This window comes from Heloderma suspectum, chromosome 1 (genome assembly GCF_057233095.1).
Source record: "Heloderma suspectum isolate Gila_16-S chromosome 1, 16-S_ref, whole genome shotgun sequence".
NCBI classification, from domain to species: Eukaryota; Metazoa; Chordata; class Lepidosauria; order Squamata; family Helodermatidae; genus Heloderma; species Heloderma suspectum.
The window spans coordinates 269,927,910-269,948,834 of NC_139458.1; positions in this window are offsets into that span (position 1 = coordinate 269,927,910).

Genomic DNA, 20,925 nt, shown 5'->3' on the forward strand with positions numbered 1-20,925 from the left:
CCAGTAGCTTTCATTTCAGTAAGTTGTGGCTATAAGCAGGGTGCTTTCAATATAAAGGAACAAAAGCCTTCCAAAAGACTAGGTTATCTTAATAGCAGCAAAAGTTCCTTTTGTCACTTTCTATCATGATTCACTTTTAACCATAGTAATGTTTGCTGGGAACATGGAAATGACCCATATTTTGCAGAAGTTCATATTCGGTGCATCCAATCTGTAGTCCCTCGAGAAGCAAGGGGGAAAAAAAGAGCAAGTCTGTATTGCAGCTGCCAGTTTTAGTGATCAAGCTCATCAAAGAGCTGCCCAGCCAGATCTAGTGTCCAGATAAACATGGTATTCATGCTAACCATCTGCCTATGGGTCAATAGGGACAAAAATTTAAAATAATTACCCCTAATGAATGAATATACAATGACGCTCCTGTGTGAGGTAGAGTATCATCAATGCACATACAGACATAGAGTTTAAAAGAGCAGTTGTTCTTTAATACGGGCACTTTCAGCTACTTTTTAAAATTACTAACATTATTTTGGTTCTCTGCTGAGTATGTCAACAATAGCGCTTGTTTCAAAATTCTCACAATGGACTTTTCTAATAATAATGATCACCATCTGATAATTCCATCTTGATCGTGAATGGTTAGCAGTCCTCGCAGATGTGCCACGGGTTTCCTTCCACTGTGATAAAGACAGGGAAAATATTAAGGGATGTTAACATACTATGAAGACATCTATTCAATACTATGCATGTTTGCTCATAAGTAAACCCCACTTGAGTTCAATATCTGATACTGTGGAAAGTGTTTAGTAAGAATTCAGTGTTGTTGTTTTTTAAAAAAATATCCATTGTATTTAAGAATCCTTTATAATAAGTTGGCTTAAAATGAAATCTTAATTTAATATAAACTTATTAAAGCCTTCACTCAAAACCTCTTAAGACTGAATACTTAAGGCCTTATGAAGTACATCGTGCTAAAGTCTGTTTTTTCTATTTTAAAAGACTGAAGCAGAGGCAAAAATATCTGCCTTTTGAAGTCAAGCATTACTTATAGGACAACTAGCCATGAATTATACTCATTATTAAATTACAAATATTTAGACTCTGTCATCCAAATACCATCAGTGCCTCATGGAGAAACACTGGATTGCTCAGTAACTACCAGCTCACGCTTCTGGAAGTTTCTGGGCAAATAACTCTTCAGGTGAGTGATCTTGCTTCAGGTCCTTACATGTATAAAGAGAGAACCAAACAAAACTCCATAATACTGCAACAGCTTCACTGTCTCTAAGCAGATATCAGTTCTATTGTGGAAAAGTCACAAGCCCTGCCCTGCACAATAAAATATTTTGGATTATGCTCCTAGGTTCTAGATAAATACCAATATTTTAAAAATTGTTATAGCAACCAATTCATAGGCATGCTTGTTCAGGAAATCAATGAACTGGAAAAATGATTTAAATCCATCACCCCAGAAGCATCTTATGCCCACATACAGCTTCATCGCCTATAGGATCTTCATATACACAGCAGGCTCTCTATTGCATGAGGAAACAAAAGCAAGATACTTGTTAATGTCAGCAAAGTCATAATTTCATACCAGATATTTTTTTATCCATCTGTTGCCAGAATGAAAACCATACCTGCAATCCCTAGGCGTTACCAAAAAATTCAGAGCACCCCAACTCCCTTGATGAAAGTGGATTACACATTTTGTCAGCACTTCCATAACGTTACACCAGACAGCATAGATCAAAAACGTACATGGAGAGTCACCCAATTCACCCCCTGTCCACTTTTACCAATATGTAAATCCAATAGGATAGAATTAAATTATTTCCGCCCCAATGTTTCAAAGAAAGATCTTCCTGATCAGCACTTAGATTTCAGTCTATACCATTCAATTGAGTTCAAGGTTTCTAAACCTGCTTTAAATGCAAAATGTTTGGCTTAAACTGTGTGTGTGTGTGTGTGTGAGTGAAAGGCATCTGGAGCATTTGACCTTTCTAGGGCTGTGTAACTGCTACAGAACTCTAAAAGGGCCAAATTTAGCTTGCAATTAAGTTAGATTTGTCTTTTTTGGCACTCCATAAACTCCAGACATTTTAAAAAAAATAACTTTGGGGTGAGGGGTGCCTGGTAGACTGTGGCCAGTGGAGGAGGTCTGGGGGATGAAAATGGCCCCTAGACCTCCCAAAGTTGCCCACCCCTGCTGTAGAAAAATATTGGTTGCTGGTGAATTTGGGCTCATGAATGAATTAATATGGTAAGGCTGGCTTACTGCTAGATTCCAGGGGGCTTTCTTCATGTGGATTTGCTGTGAATTGGGAGCATTTTGAGGTCGCTGGTGGTAGATAACGTCATGGCCAACCTGCAGCCATCCCAGAGGTTTCCAGTGGAAAAGCCAGATTTTCTGAGACTACTTTTACTTCGTTTGATTTCTTTAATTCGGGTTCTCTGCACTTCTGGTTCTGTGTGCCCCTATCCTCCACATTTCCTTCAGCAATGTGTGTGTCTTTCACCTGGCCATGACCTCACTGAGCCTTTCCAACCTTCAGAATTGCCTTGCACTCCCATTTCACCAGTAATTAGCCAGATTACTGGAATGGGGCAAAATGGCAGCAGGGGGACAGTCTCTCAGGGCAAGACTTCAGATGCTGCACTTGAAAACTGGGGATTTTGGCTTCTTCGGGGAAATCTGCACACATGGGGGGAAATTAGTTGCTCTCCATTCATAATAATGTAGTAGCAGGGGGAGCCTGGAAATAGGCCAAAAAACAAGCCTCTCTCATTGGCTGAGCAGCCCCTCCCAGGTTGATGACGTTCAGTTCTACTCCTGAACCCCACTCAGAAGTATATTCCTTTCAAGCACTGTGTGACCCCTTAAAACTGGATTTTAAAGGTACTTATCTTGCTTCATGTAAATATGAGGGGTTTTATATTATGTTTTACTGCGTTATTGTATTTTATGGTTTTAAGTTTTGCTTTGCAAACTGTCCTGAGAGCTTCAACTATTGGGTGGTATAAAAATGTAACAAACCAACTATGTTCTAAAACTGGTGAATATTCAGCTCCTCTCACCCACATGCTCTCAGCACTCTGTTCTTAAAAATCTGGAGTAGAGAAGCGAGTAGTATTTTGTTAATCACTGTGATAAAGATTCTCTGAAGGGCAGAGTATAAATACGTAAAGAAAATAAATAAGTGCCATCTCCTGCAGCTTCCCAGTCTTTAGTCCATTTAGTCCCGGGCCACTTTTCTCACACCCACTTGTATTTCTAGTGTTGGTACCTGCTTGTGTGAGTAAGGAATCTGGGTGACAAGACTATGAGGTGTCAGCCATGCAAGGGAGGATTCACCATATACACCCTTTGTTGTTTAAAGTGGTTCCCTTTTCCCCTGATTTCTATGGGTTGTATCCAATCTTAGTCCTGCTTAGAGTAAACCCATTGAAATGAATGGAATTCATGTTAGGCTAACATTGGATACAACCCTATATGATTGGATCTGTCACCACCCTTGAGTACAGCCCTACCTATCCATTAATTATTTCAAGAGCATGTGCTTCCAAATGAAAGAGCCTAAAACGTGCTTACGCTTTGGCTGGATTGTGCCTATAGTATGACCTGTGCTACCCTTAGCTTTGCAGATCTCCCATCATCAATGTCTCATTGGGAAATGTTAATGCATACTATTTTGTTGTGAGAAGCATCACCTTATGGGCTTTTCTACATGAGGCATTTATCATGTGCTCATCATTCCCTACTCATGGTTGTTTGATGGTTCTTTAGATGGTGCCATGACCCTCCAGTTTCGCTTCTGTGTCTATTCAGCACTTTCAGCAAGTTTTTTTAGAGCAGGGAAAGTGTGGTATTGTAAAAACCAAAAGGAAATGCTTTTTTTTTTTTTAACTTGTATGTTTGCACTATTCCATTATACCACAGTGTCATGTAGAGCTTATGTAGCGGAAAAGCAGGAAAGAAAACACTTCTGATGTAGTGCTTGGATCTCAATTCTGCGACAAAATTGAAGGTAGATACATCAGATGAACAGCCAATTCACAGCCCTGTGTAGAAAAGCTCTATATATTTATCTAAGTAGTACTAATATCTTCGTTTAACTTTAACATTTTTAACCAATGTTTACTATGGTTTACCTCTGCCTTATCCCAAATATTTCCAAAATGAAGATAATTCCTACTTAGAATTACACACACTCACAGCAATTGAACTGTATCCAATACATATAAGCCTATCATTCACTTCACACCTCCTGCGTGTTTTGCATATGCAAACTGCTACTCTGCCTTATTCATTCCCCCACAAAACGTGAACACTCGAATGATCAACGTTTTCAGCATAAGAATAAAGAAAGACTACTTTTTACGCTCTCCCTGGGGTTTATTCCACCATGTGTTCCATTGAGAAACTCAGCTGTCGAAGTGTACGGCTGCACTCCTTTGGGCCTTTGCCCACTGTTTTGGAAAATGAAAAACATGTGCTCAGCCTCCAGTAGCCGTAATCTTTATTCGCATTGTGTATTCATCTAGCTAGTACTTAAAGGGCAAACAGCATCCATGGCCAACACTTACTTGTTACACAATATCCAGTAACCTGGCCGTTTTCATGAAGTCCTCATTCATTCTTTGCCATACAAGCTGTTGTCTCGACAGCCCACCACAATGTTCGCCTGGTTTTCCTTGCTATTTCAGGTATCTCTGTAATGAAAGGGATCTCTTCCTTCTCTCTCTCTCTCTCCCCCTCTCCCTAGCACTGCCTGTACCAAACTGTGATTAAGCAGAATGGTGTATTTGTTTCCCAGCTGCTGGTATTCCTGTATTGGCATCGAACAGGATGCAGAATGCATTTCACAACGTGTCATGCTGGCTGCCCATCTAAAGCCTATTGTGGCTCAGGACTAATGCCCAGAACAAAAGGTTTGGCCAGTGTAGGCTTGGGCACCCTTCCATCTCAACAGATGGGTATCGGTGCAGACAATCAAGAGAGTATATTTGTTCATCAAATAAGAGTGTGGGGGCATTTTTTCCAACTGAGATGGTCAAAGCAGCTGTCTTCATGAAACATGTGTGTCTATGGTTAAAAAGGTCTATGGTTACAGCAATCTATGGATGCTTTCACACTTAGAACAGCAACATGGGTCAAAAGTACCCATGACACTAAAAGCCATTCATGGAAGGCTGTACAAGGATCTGCCTCATACTGATTCAAGCCAATGGTGCATCTAGCTCAGTGCTGTTTCCTGAGACTAGCGGAACCTATCCAGGGTCTCCGGCAGGAATCTTTCTTATATATGGCCCTAAATTCAGCCCCAACTGGGATTCTCATGTTCTGGTTGAGGAAGTTCCATTTCCAGCCTGGAACCAGGGCCTGTTGATCTCCTGTTCCCTACTTATTCCCCCACCCCCCAGAAATAGGGTTGAAGATGAGTTTGTCATGATCTTTTATTTTAAAAGCACCTAATTTATGTTTGGCACTTTTCAGGTTGTCTTTTTTTTTTTCATCAGGTGCACAATCTAAAAAAAAAAAAGTGAGACAAAAGGAGCAGGGAGTTGGAGGGGGAAAAAAACTTTGCACAAGCTGAGGAGAGAGTAAAAGAAGGGGAGAGAGTTAAAGAATTAACCTAGAGGAAATAAACCAAAAACAAAGCCATGTGGTACACTGAGAGGGAAATTGTATTTATTTTTTAAAAATATTTCTTGGCTGCCTTTCAGGGCAGAAGCCCTCCAAGGTGACTTACATTAATAAAATACATAAAAACAGTTGAAATATTAAAAGTGATTAAAAAAACACATAAAAATGATAAAACGACAATAAAAGCCAACAATAAAATCAGCAACAATGTTAACAGTAGCAACTGCAACAATAGCAGTCATATCAAGAGAAGCCAAGGTAAAATAATGTTTTCAAGGCCTTCTTAAAAGTCTGCAATGATGGAGCATGGCAGACCTCTGATGGCAGCTTGTTCCAAAGGTGTGGGGCCACTGCCATGAAGACCCACCTGACTGCTCTCATGGGTGGGCAAATGAGAAGGGCCTCTCTTTATGATCTTAAAGTGCAGGCAGGCTGATATGGGTGAAGGCAGTCCTTCAAGTGACTTGGTTCCAAACCATTTAAGGCTTTAAAGGTGGAAACCAGCACTTTGAATTGGGCTCGGAAAGGCACCGGTAACCAGTGCAGCTGGCACAGTATAGGCATTATGTGATCGAATCAGCTCACCCCCACCAATAGTTGGGTGGCCGCATTCTACACAAGCTGGAGTTTCTGAACCATCTTCAAAGGCAGCCCCATGTATAGCACATTATGGTAGTCCAGCCTGGATGTGACTAGTGTGTGGATAACTGAGGCAAGGTCCATCCTCTCCAGATAGGGCCATAGTTGGTGTGCCAACCTAAGGCAGTAAAAAGCACACCTGGACACTGCAGCCAGCTGGGCTTCCCCAGTCAGTTCAGTGTCCAAGAGGACTCCCAGACTGTGCACTTGGTCTTTCAGGGGGAGTGCAACCCCATCTAAGACCAGTTGTAAACCTCCATACGAAGTAGTTGGTTTCCCAACCCATAGTACCTCCATCTTGTCTGGATTACGTTTCAGCTTGTTCACCCTCATCCATCCCAAAACAGCCTCCAGACACTGGTTCAAGGGTTCCACAGCCTCCCTGGGATGTACAGATGGAAATGAGCAGTAGAGCTGAGTGTCATCCTCATACTGATGACATTTCAGCCCAAACCTCTTGATGACTTCCCCCAGAGGTTTCATGTAGATGTTAAAAAGCATGGGGGACAAGATAGAACCTTGCAGCACCCCACAGGCTAATGGCCATGAGGTGGAACAGAAGTCCCCCAGCACCACCTTCTGAGACCGCTCCTCCAGAAAGGCCTGGAACAACTTTAAAACTGTGCCTCCCAAGCCAGATAAATGATCCAGAAGGATACCATGGTCGATGGTATCAAAAGCCACTGAGAGGTCCAGAAGAACCAACTGGGTTGCACTTCCCCTATCCATTCCCCAGCATAAGCCATCAACCAGGGCGACCAAGGCTGTTTCTATCTCATAACCAGGCCTGAAAACTGATTGGAATGGATCTAAGCAGTCAGTTTCATCCGAAACGGCTTGGAGTTGTGAGGCCACCACACGCTCCAGCACTTTGCCCAAGAATGGCAAATTTGATGTTGGGCTGTAATTATCTGGAACCATAAGATTTAAATTTGGTTTCTCCAGCAAGAGCCTCACCACAGCTTCTTTCAAAGCTGCAGGGACCTCACCATCCCTCAAGGAGGCATTTACCACCTCAGAGGTCCAAATATCAAGCCCAGCTCTGGCACATTTCACAAGCCAGGATAGGCAAGGATCTAAAGGGCAAGTAGTAGGCCTCAGTTCTCCAAGCAATTTGTCCACATCCTCAGGTTGCACAAGCTGAAAGGTATCCATAACATGACTAGATGATGCACCAGCCCCGTCCACATCAGACTCTGTCAAAACAGTGGCATCCAAGTCAGCACGGATATGAGCAATTTTATCTGCAAAGTGTCTGGCAAATTGTTCACAGCAGGCCTTTGAGAGTTCGAGTTCTTGTGTTCCAAGGCCTAGACCCAAGAGGCCTTTAACCACACAGAAGAGCTCTGCTGGATGACACTGAGCAGATGCAATGGTGGTGGTGAAGTAGGATTTCCTACAGAAGTAGGAAATGCAAGAGATAAAAGATGAGCATTTAATAATTCCTTGAAGTCACACACACACACACACACATGCGCACACACGCAAAAGAGGCCAGCTGAATATTTTAAGGAAGAAAGCTTCAAAAAGAAGGGACACAAGAGAGAAAGAATAGCCCAAGAGAATGGAGGTTTAGAGGGGTGGGGAAATTTATTTATTTATTTATTAAATTTATTAATCGCCCATCTGACTGGTCACCCAGCCACTCTGGGTGAAGAAAGAAAGGAAGAAATAACATAGGTAGATAAGAAGGGGTAAGATCATGAAGAAATGTACAGGTTAAGAGAAGTTTAAACTTGATACAGACCAATAAAGGAAGCCAGTAAAGGGAAATGTTTAATGGTGTAACATGATTAAGCCATGAAGAAGCATGACCTGACATCAAGTTGTAGCAGAGTGACCAAAGGGAAGTAGAGCCACCATCAGTTTTTCTGAGAAGCCCGTTAGGCTCCTCACTCCATCCACTGTTGCCTGGCAACAGCCATTACATCAGGCTGTAGCAAAGGGAGGAAGAGAAGGGAAGCAGGGCCCCTCCACTGGCCCAGCTGAGAGACCAGCGATGTTTAGCTCCTCATGTCTTTGAACTGTTTTCATTCCAGCTGGTCATTATAATTCCAGCTGGTCATGATACAGGCCGGTTAGCTTATTGTCTGTTCCGGGTAAATTGGTTGAAAAGCATTATTAAAGATAAAATTAGTAAGCATATAGAAGGACAAGCCCTGCTGAAAAAGAATCAACATGGCTTCTGCAAAGGTAAATCCTGTCTCACTAACCTTTTAGAGTTCACTGAGAGTGTCAATAAACATTATTTACTTGGATTTCCAAAAGGCTTTTGACAAAGTCCCTCACCAAAGACTCCTGAACAAACTTAACAGTCATGGAATAACAGGAGAGTTCCTCTTACGGGTCAGTAACTGGTTAAAGAACAGAAAGCAGAGAGTAAGAATAAATGGTAAATTGTCCCAATGGAGGGAAGTAAACAGTGGGTCCCACAGGGATCTGTATTAGGAGCAATGCTTTTCAACCTGTTAATACATTATCTGGAATTAGAAGTGAGCAGCGAAGAAGCCAAATTTTCGGATGACACCAAACTATTTAGGGTGGTTAAAACAAGAAGGGATTATGAAGAGCTCCAAAAGAATCTCTCCAAACTGGGAGAATGGGCATCCAAATGGCAAAGGCAGTTCAATGTAAGCAATTGTAAAGTGATGCATGTTGGTGTAAAAAATCCCAACTTCAAGTATAACCTGATGGGATTTGAGCTAGCAGTGACTGACCAAGAAAGAGATCTTGGGGTTGTGGTGGACAGCTCAATGAAAATGTCAACGCAGTGTGTGGCTGCTGTAAAAAAGGCAAACTCCATGTTAGGCATAATTATAAAATGAACTGAGAACAAAACTGAGGCAATGTGAAAACTGAGCAGTGGCAGTTTTCACATTGCCTCTATAATGGGTCGATACGTTTGGGGTGTGGGGGATGCTCTACTTCCATATTCCAAAAATTAGTTAGTGTTTGGAATAGTTAATTAGTTAATTAGTTAGTTAGTTAATTAGTTAGGTAGTTAATTTTTGTGAACCGCCCAGAGAGCTTCGGCTATTGGGCGGTATAGAAATGAAACAAAAGAAAAGAAAAGAAAAGAAAAGAAAAGACTGCCAATACCATACTGCCTTTATATAAATCTATGGTGCAACCACACTTAGAGTACTGTATATAGTCCTGCTCGCGACACCTAAAAAAAGATATTGTAGAGCTGGAAAAAGTGCAAAAAGGGCAACTAAAATGATCAACGGCCTGAAGCATCTCCCCTATGACGGAAGGTTACAACAGCTGGGATTGTTTAGCTTGGAAAAAAGGAGGGTAAGGTGTACAAAATTATGCACGGTGTGGAGAATGTGGATAGGGAGACGTTTTTCTCCCTCTTTCATAATACTGGAACCCAGGTCACCCCATGAAGCTGATTGGTGGGAGATTCAGGACAGATAAAAGGAAGGACTTCTTCACACAGCACATAGTTAAACTATGGAATTTGCTACCACAAAAGGTAGTGATGGCGACCAATTTGGATGGCTTTAAAAGGGGGTTTGACAAAGTCCTCAAGAGACTATCAATAGCTATTGATATCCTTCTGAGTGGCTGTGAGCTCACCAGGTGCTCCTGAGAGCTCCAACTGAATTGGGGGTGTGTGGCCTGTGTAGTCCCAGCAGCTGTGGGCAGGAAGCTTCAGTCTGTTTCCCGCCTCCCAGATGAGCAGAGCAGAGCAGAGCAGAGCAGAGCAGAGCAAGCTGCTCCAGCTGGTCCAGGGACTGCAGAAGCAAGCAAGCTCCCAAAGAACAAGTAACCAGAGCAAGCAAACAGGGGGAGCAAACAGGAGTTGGCCAGAGGAGTTGCAGTGGTAGAAGAGACAAAGGAGACAGAGGCAAAGAGGTAAGTGGGCTGCAGGAAGCCCTGGGGACTGTACTTTTTCCTTCTGAGTGGCTGTGAGCTCACCAGGTGCTCCTGAGAGCTCCAACTGAATTGGGTGTGTGTGGCCTGAGTAGTCCCAGCAGCTGTGGGCAGGAAGTTTCAGTCTGTTTCCCGCCTCCCAGCTGAGCAGAGCAGAGCAGAGCAGAGCAGAGGAAACTACTCCAGCTGGTCTAGGGACTACAGATGCAAGCAAGCTCCCAGACAGTGAGCAACCAGAGCGAGCAAACAGGGGGAGCAAACAGGAGTTGGCCTGGGGAGTTGCAGTGGTAGAAGAGACAAAGGAGACAGAGGAAAAGAGGTAAGTGGGCTGCAGGAAGCCCAGGGGACTGTCCTTTTTCCTTCTGAGTGGCTGTGAGCTCACCAGGTGGTAGACGAGACAAAGGAGACAGAGGCAAAGAGGTAAGTGGGCAGCAGGAAGCCCAGGGGGCTGTCCTTTATCCTTCTGAGTGGCTGTGAGCTCACCAGGTGCTCCTGAGAGGTCCAACTGAATTGGGGTGTGTGTGGCCTGAGTAGTCCCAGCAGCTGTGGGCAGGAAGCTTCAGTCTGTTTCCTGCCTCCCAGCTAAGCAGAGCAGAGCAGAGCAAGCTGCTTCAGCTGGTCCAGGGACTACAGAAGTGAGCAGGCTCCCAGAGAGTGAGCGACCAGAGCGAGGGAACAGGTGGAACAAACAGGAGTTGGCCAGGGGAGTTGCAGTGGTAGAAGAGACAAAGAAGACAGAGGCAAAGAGGTACGTGAGCTGCAGGAAGCCCAGGGAACTGTCCTTTTTCCTTCTGAGTGGCTGTGAGCTCACCAATGGTAGAAGAGACAGAGGCAAAGAGGTAAGTGGGCTGCAGGAAGCCCAGGGGCTGTCCTTTATCCTTCTGTGTGGCTGTGAGCTCACCAGGTGGTAGACGAGACAAAGGAGACAGAGGCAAAGAGGTAAGTGGGCTGCAGGAAGCCCAGGGGGCTGTCCTTTATCCTTCTGAGTGGTTGTGAGCTCCTGAGAGCTCCAACTGAATTGGGGTGTGTGTGGCCTGAGTACACTCCCAGCAGCTGTGGGCAGGAAACTTCAGTCTGTTTCCTGCCTCCCAGCTGAGCAGAGCAGAGCAAGCTGCTCCAGCTGGTCTAGGGACTACAGAAGCAAGCAAGCTCCCAGACAGCGAGTGACCAGAGTGAGGGAACAGGTGGAGGAAACAGGATTTGACCAGGAGAGTTGCAGTGGTAGAAGAGACAAAGGAGACAGAGGAAAAGAGGTAAGTGGGCTGCAGGAAGCCCAGGGGACTGTCCTTTTTCCTTCTGAGTAGCTGTGAGCTCACCAGGTGGTAGAAGAGACAAAGGAGACAGAGGCAAAGAGGTAAGTGGGCTGCAGGAAGCCCAGGGGGCTGTCCTTTATCCTTCTGAGTGGCTGTGAGCTCACCAGGTGCTCCTGAGAGCTCCAACTGAATTGGGGGGGTGTGGCCTGAGTAGTCCCAGCAGCTGTGGGCAGGAAGCTTCAGTCTGTTTCCCACCTCCCAGCTGAGCAAAGCAGAGCAGAGCAAGCTGCTCCAGCTGGTCCAGGGACTACAGAACCAAGCAAGCTCCCAGAGAACGAGCGACCAGAGTGAACAGACAGGGGGGCAAACAGGAGTTGGCCAGGGGAGTTCGGCAGGGGAGGTCAAGGGGGAGGCCCCTAACATTTTTTAAAATTATTTGTCTTGTAACACACACTTCCACACCAGTGGGACTCTGCTTTTAACCTCTAGTGAGTAGAGGAGCAGGCACAGGCTAGTCTAGAACAATCACAAAGCTAGACACAAAAAGGGAAAAGAGGCTATGAAAGGACAAGACTCTCCAGTGGTGGTGACCTGCAAGGTTTGTGCAATGTTTGTTTTCTTGCCTGAGAACAACACGGCCTACACCTGCAACAAGTGCAAGTTGATCACGCTGCTGGAAGAAAAAGTAAGAGGACTGGAGCAGCAACTGTCAACCCTCCAAGGAATAAGAGAACACGAAGAGTTCTTGGACAGAGCAGTGGAACTACAGCAGCAAAGTGAAGATAGCCTTGTTGGCCCCTTCCAACCCTACTGTTCTATGATCCTATTGGTCCTGATGGCTATGTGTTACCTCCAGTACCAGAGGCAGTATGCCTATGTGCACCAGTTCCTGGGGAACATGGATGGGAGGGTGCCGTTGCGTTCATGTCCTGCTTGTGGGTTCCTGGTCGACAGCTGATTGGCTATTGTGTGAACAGAAAGCTGGACTAGATGGACCCTTGGTCTGATCCAGCATGGCTCTTCTTATGTTCCTGTGTTCTTAACTGGTTGCAGGTCATAATCTGAAGGCACATGAGACAGCCACCTTGCGAAAGCTAAGCAGGTCTGGGTGTGGTCATTGCTTGGAGGGGAGACCACCTGGGAACCACATGAAGCCACCTTGAGTTCCACAGTGGAAGAAAGGTGGGATATCAATCTAATAAATAAATAAAACTTTGTAGCTAAGAACTAGTGTCCAAGCTTGTTTATTTCCTCCACCCTCCCAACCACTTTTCCTTTTGTGTCATGTCTTTGAGATTGTAATCTGAGGGCAGGGGCTGGCCTTATTAAATTTTGTAAATCACTCTGGGAGCCAATTTTGGCTGAAGAGCAGGATAAAAAAACCTTGGAATAAATAAGAAAGAAAAATTAAAGGAAAAGAAGAGTTGAGAACAGAGATAATAGGTTTAAGCTGAGACACAGAAAAGCCAAAGAACAAAACATAATAATATTCTACACTAGTTAGGATGTGGGTTGGAATAGGAGTTTTAGTAGAGTCAGTAAATAAAAAAGGACATTTGGGGGCGGGGGGATGTTATAAAAGAGAGCCAACAGATCTCAGTAGAGTGGCTTTTTTATAAGCCAAAAAAGAAAGAGGAAGTTCAGGATAGCACCTTAATTTGTTGAAACTCTTAATTTGTTGAAAAGAGTGAAGGGTCATATTGCCCACTGAAAGAGACAGAAAAGACAAAAGTGAAGGTTTAGGAAGGAGACGCAATAAATTCCTACTTCTGCATATTAAATTTGAGATGATGATCTAACATCCAATTAGGAATTGTGGTAAGGCAATCAGAATTGTCGGTAAGAACAGAGGAGGAGCAGGAGGGAAGAGAAAGATAAAACTAGATATCATCGTCTAACAGTGATATGGAGTGTTTCCAGATGAGACATTTATGGAGACATTGCCCTGCCTCATGCAATTTTATTATTTATCTATTTATGTATTAATAATATTTATATACTACTTAATATAAAAACATCTAAGCAGTTCACATATAAATGATAAAATCACAATTAAATACACGTTTAAAAACACGACTAAAAGCAATTTCAATTTGCAATAACAATACGCATAGATTCAAAATACACAATTAGAAACCATTTCAAATGACAATAACAGTATAGAACAGTAAGATGGAGCAGCACATGATTCAGTGGAATTATTTACAAACCATAGAAAGCCTGGATGAACTAGTGTGTTTTCAGGAGGCATTTGAAACATACCACATTTTCTATCTCCCAAACTGCACGGGGGAGGGTTTTCCAGAGGATAGGTGCTGCCACCGAGAAGGCCCAACTTCAAGATATTACATAGCGACATCCTGTTGGTCATGGAACGACCAGCAAGGCCTCCTCTGACATTCTTAAAAGTTGGCTGGGTGTATATAGGGGAAGGCGGTCTGCTAGGCATCCTGCTCCCAAGTTGTTTAGCGCTTTGTATGTCAACAACATAACTTGAACATGGCTCAGTACCTAACAGGCAGCCAGTGAAGTCCTTTTAACACTAGTATTATGTGAACATAGCCGAGCGTCCCACCGAGCACCCTATCTGATGCATTCTGCACTAGCAATAGCTTCCGAACCAGGTACAAGGGCAGCCCCACACAGAGAACAATTCAGTAGTCTAATTGTGAGGTTACCAGTGCATAGACCACCATGGCTGGGCTGTCACTATCCAGGAACGGGTGTAGTTGGCACACCAATTGAAGTTTGTAATGAGCTCTCCAGGCCACTGAGGTCATCTGGGCCTGTAGTGACAAAGGTGACTCCACCCCCAAATTTTGTATCCCCCAAACTACATTTTATGGGGGTCCAGATGCCAGCGTCTTCAACTCATGACCTTTCCATGTTTTTCCATCACTTCTTCCATCTTTTCCCTTACTGGAGATAAGCCATTAAGAAAGAAAAGATGGAATAACTGCACGATGCCTTCTCACTGGTAGCGCTGGGAGCCCTCCATCTGGAAGCACCCATGGTAAGCCAAAAAGAAGAGGGTATAAAGGAAAGGGATCCAAGAACTGAATCCCTGGCAGAAAGAGGAAGCTGAGAAGAAAAATAGCCATTGACAGAGGTTTTAAAAGGATGATTTGTCAGATAGGACTGAAACCAAGAAATGACAGTACCACCAAATACCAAAGAACAAAGAGAACTAAGAAGCAGAGAATCATCAATTGCATCAAAATCTGATGAGAGACTGAGCAGAATAAGAATGTAAAAGAGCCATTGTGATTTAGCATATAAAAGATCATTACAGATTTTATGCAGAACAATCTCATAATGTTGGGTTCCAAGTAGGAATGTACGAAAGTCACTTACCTGTTCGCGGATTATGTTGATGGTGGGGGGGGAGGCGTTCCGTCCCTCCCCCCGGAATCCTCGCGGGAGGGAGGCGCTCTGTTTCTCCCCCCCAGAATCCTCCCTCTGTTTCTCCCTGGCCGGCTGTGCTCTGCGGCAGCTCCACGGAGCAGCCGGCCAGGCCCAGCCAGGCCAGAGCTGTCCGCAGCCGGATTTCCAGCCGCGGAGGGCTCTGGGTAAAAAAACAACAACCGCGTACGCAAATGGCGTCGGCTACAGCCACCGTGATTTGCGTTCCTTATTTTTGCCCTCTTAATCTACGTAAATATTTACGTAGGCTAAAACAGCGAATCAAAAAGGGACGCAAATAGCTCCCACTACGCTATTTGCGTTCCCCTTTATTTTTGCCGTCATTGTCTACGTAAATATTTACGTAGATTAAGAGGGCAAAAATAAGGAACGCAAATGGCAGCGGCTGTATCCGCCACCATTTGTGTACGCGGTTTTATTTTTTTTTAAACCCACCCAGCCATGATAGGCTACATAAAGATTTACATAGCCTATCACGTCGTGGTTTTTTTTTTTTTTAAACCTAGTCATGATAGACTACATAAATCTTTACGTAGCCTATCACGTCTTTCTTTTTTTTCTTTTTTTCTTTTTTTACAAGAGTGGAAATGGCGGCAGCGGCAGCTGGTTGGAAGACCAGCCGCCGCTGCCACCGAAGCCGCCGCTGGAGCCGCCGCCGCCAGGAAGTTCCGCCCCAGGTGAGTCTCGTCCTGGGGGGGATCCACGGGGGGGCGGGGGCGTAAGTGAGAGTAAGTGAGCAAAGTCAGGAGATATAGTTACTTGCTTCCTTTCTGGAGAGACCACATGGCACTTTCTGTGAGGCAGAGGAAGAAGTGGGAGGAAGGAAGAGGAAGGGGAGGGAGCAGAGAAGAGGAACTGATCAAGCTACAGGACATTCTCTATGGCCCCCTAGGGTCTGGAAACATGTGGAGTTGTTCCTATTATCCACCAAGGAGGTGATCAAAGAAGAGAACTGACAATGGCGACTAGAGACTGAGAATGAGAAGATTGGAGAAGATGAGAAAATTAATATTGCTTGGCCAAAAATGGAGTATATAAGTAGGTGGAAAGCACAAATTTATGCATAACGAAATGAGAAAGAGAGCCAACTGTATCCATTCTGGATGAGGTCAGACCTGGACATGGTCTTTTTACTTCTAGATTAGATTATTACAGTTACATTGATTATTACAATTCTACTTGGGGCTATCTTTATAGAGTCTGCGGAAACTCCGATTGGTCCAGAATGCAGCAGCAAGAATGCTGGTGGGCACTCACTTACGAGATCATAGTACACCTGCCCTGCAAGGGTTACACTGATTACCAATTTGATTCCAGGCACAATTCAAAGTATTTGAATTGGTGATGATCTTTAAAGCCCAACATTATTTACATCCAGGATACCTTAGGGACCACCTCCTCCCATACCAACCTCCTTGTGCCCTAACATCTGATAGAGAGGCTCTTCTCTATGTCCCAACTATGCTTGTGGCTCAAGAGAAAGGGACTTTTCTGTGGCTGCACCTAAACTGTGGTAAAAAAAATTGGCCACACCAGGCTCAGATGACCCCCAATGGTGTTTTGCTATATGGCAAAAATCTTCATGTTTAGGCAGCTGTTTGTTTTATTGGGTAGATACGTTTTTATCTGATGTGTCTGTTTTATCTGCTTCAACTACCTCTGTTCTTATAAATACTGTAGATTTTAATTTTATGGTTAGTTTTAATTATTGTTAGCTTCTCTGAGTGGTGTGTAAATTCTAGAAGGGTGGGATATAAATTTTTAGTATAAATAGATAAATACATTTGCACCAGTGAGGTTCAGCAGTTCTCGCACTGAAATGAACACAGCTTAAGAAAGGAAACAATTAAGGGTGATGAGGAGCAGAGTAAAGAAAACAAAATGAAATGGGAGAATATGTCTAATGTATGAGAAAATACAGAACAAGGGTCTGGAGAGTGTGGCAGAAGGGATGAAAAATGTTTTGGAAGAAAGGAAGGAGAGAAATGATCAGGGTGGGAAAAAAAGGAAGAAGAAGATCTTGTAAAGGCTTCTAAACTCAGGGAGGAGAAGTAGAATGTAGCAGGTTAAAGATTATGGGATTTTTGTATTTATTTATTTAAAACATTTGTATCCCGCCCTATATCATTAAGATCTCAGGGTGGCATACAGATAAAATCAGTTTAAACAGTATAAAACAATAAGGGCACAATCCTATGGCTGCCAGTCAGCGGCTAGACGGCCATAGGATATGTCGGTTTCTGGGAACCAACTTTGGAGCCCGCACTCCGAAGTCAGTTCCCTGAGAACCAATGTTCTCCCCTCCTGCTCATAGGCAGCACAGAACAGCCCTGCACTCCACGCTTGGAAGAGGAGCATGGAGCGGCAAAAATGGGGCATTCCTGGGGACGTTCCAGGGCGGGGAAGGCGGAAATGCTGGGATGACACATCCAGTGTGTCATCTGGCAGCCACTTCCCCTGCTCTGCCTTCCTGCAGCTAGACAACTGAAATCGGCTATCTAGCCGCAAATGCAGGGCAGCTGAAGCGCGGAGGGGATGATCCCCTCTGCGCTTCTCCTGACCTGCATTGGATAGGTGGTCGCCTCCAAGTTCAGAGGTTACCACTGATCCCAGTAGGATTGCTCCCTAAATTAAAATTAAATTTTAATTAAAATCCAATTAAAATCTAAAACAATAAAACAGTTAAAACAGTGTGCTACTTTAGGGAATGCATTTAGTCCTCAAAGACTTTGGTAAAAAGCCATGTTTTTACTTGGCACTGAAATGAATCCAATGTACATGCCAATCGGGCCTCCAAGGGGAGGGCATTCCACAACCAGGCTGCCACAGCAGAGAAGGCCCTCCTCTCCCACATCCCACCATACTGTATGTCTCGCACTGGTGGGACACAGAGGACGGCCCCTCCAACAGATCTCAGTCCTTGGGCAGGCATATATAGGGAGAGGCGCACCTTCAAATATCAAGGCTATATCGTAGACCCACTGAAATTAATGGCGCTTTAAGTTAGACTAATATTGGTTACAGCCCAACTACTTGATGTAGGAAAAGGGACAGAATTAAGATGAGAGGAAAAAACTAAATACTGTTTAGAAATAGCCAGGTATAAGAAGTGACCAGCAGAACAAGGTGAGGAAGTTAAAGTGAGGGATGTCAGAGACATCCTCAATGGATTTAAAGGAGTTCAGATTTCATGACCCATGCGGATTCTGCAGACATGCAGACCATTTTTTTAAACTTTTAGGAAGGATTTGCGCAAATTTGGACTTGCGCTAATGTGCATTAAGGCTAATGTGCTAAGGAGGAGGCTGAGCATCTGCCCAGCCCTAGAGTACGCCAGTGCTAGAAGGTGGAAGCATAAGCCACCACTCAGAGGTGAGGCATGTGCCTCAAGACCCACAGCAACCAGTCTCCTTGAGAGAAAAGGTCTACTTGAGAGCAAAGATCTCCTCAGAAGGAGGCAAATGATGAAGCAAGACTAACAATTTACAGCTGGACCTGGGTGTGGGCTGGAAAACGTGACTATATAAGTTCTCAATTGAGGATTGCTGAAAACTGAAACAACACTTTTATTTTAGCTCCTTGCAGCCTAGGTTTTCTGAGCTTGCCTCTTCTTTGGACTGCTCTCTCATGTGGCTGATCCCTGGAGTTATTAGAGCATGGATCTCTGCACCTCCACCTATGCTCAACCTGTATATTTGTAAATAAATACAGATATTCAAAATGCAATAAGCCTCTAGTAATCTCATCTGAAAGAACACCAAACCCTGGTAAGAGCTGCAACCCTAGAAATTCTTAGTGTTTGGGGAACTGGGGTGCATACTTTCTTGCTACACACTATATAAGAATCAAGGTTCTGGACCCCATTGTTGCATCTGTTAACCCCTCAGCTTTGATCTCTTTCCCATACCTCACAGCTTCGCATTTCCTCTGAATATTCCCTGTATAAAAGTGCAGTAAATTTGATGAAAGCTTTGTGGATTTTGTTAAAGGTGCATGATTTGGGGGAGTAATATTGAGAATTGATAGAAATCATGCCCCAAATTCTTCTGTTGAAATTTGGCAGCGGTGCTAATTGTAAGCCCTTGGGGCAGAAATGTTGTTGCAGCTATGCTCTGTGCATACCATTATCTAGCACACCCGTCTCTTTTAATAAATGTTCAGTAGATTTAGCACTCTTTCTTCTTGGTAGTTAGTATACCGATAGCAATCAAACCCTATAAAGGGGAAAATATGGCCCAGTGCCATCACTAATTAAATGACATGCCAGCTACAATGATAATCTATCAGAATATCCATTCTGAGTATTTGTCAACTCATTTTGTCTTCAACCATAATCTTTCAATGTCAGCATGTGGGTTTTGCAGGGGGTTATACACAACTCTTCAGCAGTCTGAACAATCATAAAAAATAAGATGAAATATGAAATAGTAATATGTGGCCCTACTGATATACAGTGCCAGCTTCAGGTTTCTGAGGGCTCTTGGGCAAGGCCCCTCAACGGGCTACCTTCTCACTGCCATAGTCACCAGCTGCTTGTTCCTCATCCTTTCTCATCATTGCTATGACATTCTTGCTTGACAGGCAGAAGTGCCTGTGAACCAGTAGGCAGTGGCATCTCCTGCTCCTCCTTCTCACCGCCACCATTGTCTGGGCGAGAGCAAGAGGCAAGCGAACAAGAAGGTTGCAATGGTGAAGAGGAGGAGTAACTCCAGGGGGCTCTTGTCAGTGGGGCCCTGGTGGGATGTGGGCCCTTGGCAGTGCTCAACCAATCCTACCCTTGACACAGATCATGGTGATATCATTTCTATGACAGCCATCCAGAACCTTGTGCCCTCCAGATATTTTGGACTACACTCCCAGAATTCCAGACCATTGGCCATGTAGGCTGGGGTTGATGGGAGTTGAAGTCCAAAACATCTGGAGCACAATAGTTTGGGAAAATGAAGCCTAAATGCGCATAACTACATTTGCCCATATTCCTCTCCTGTTCACATCCCCGCTCCTGTCTAACAGAGCAGAGACCCACCTTTTGTTTACATTGCTCTGTAAGTGCCCACGTGCACCGATGGTGATATAATCAGCACCATGGTATCTTGTTGAAGGAGCCACTCCCTCAAGTTTGAGTCTCCTTTCAAGCAGAAATTAAGATGTCACTTGGACCAGTTTTGGATTCTCTCCCCCCCCCCCCGGTGTGTGTGGGGGGAGAGGGGTACTACTCTCTACTTCCAATCCAACAATATATCTTCAAGTTCAAATCTATTATATCAGAGTATCTGATATGTGGTGCTTGTCCCAATCAGAAATGGTACATACAGAACAACAGTGAGGAGGTTTATTTTAGAAACAAAACAAAAGGAAACTTCAAAGTCGTCTTGCAAATCTCCACAAAGCTTTGGCTCCTGTTCAGTTCTAAGAATGGAGAATGGTCCTCGTTAGTTTACTGGTATTTAAAACACAAGTATAATTAAAGAGGCAACAGGACACCACCCAGGGTGATTATTTTAGAATTAAAACTCTGCAGATTAGAGAGAGCCTTTTCTCCATGTCTCATCAGCAACATGAAAAACTCTCGGCAGCCCCTCATTCTGAAAAGACCGTGGAGAGGAAGCCTAATCTTGTGGTAAGGCGTGGGGGTTGGATACAGGAGATAGACTCTCATTTCCTGGCTCTGCCACAGATATCCTGTCTGACCCAGGCTAAATCACCTAAATTATGTGCCTTTGCTCACAAAAATGCAGATTGCAAAGCTCTATTCATCTCTCTTGCAGCCTGATCAGAAATATGTAAACCAGGAAGTTTTACCTTCCAAGGGACGGGCCATAGCTAAGTGGTTAGGGTGGGCACTTATGAATAACCAAAAAGGAGGCCAAAAGAGGACAATGATTTGCATAAAATATGCACACGCTAATTAACACATATTGATACAAACAGTGCAATCCAAGTAATACCACCCACCATCTATATACTGATGCATCTGGTCCTTGAACACTGATTCTTCAGGTCAGCCTGCCTGTTTCAAAGCTGGCTTATATCAGATGTGGTTCCATCATTTACTGCATGCCAACCTTGTCAGCTGAAGAGCTC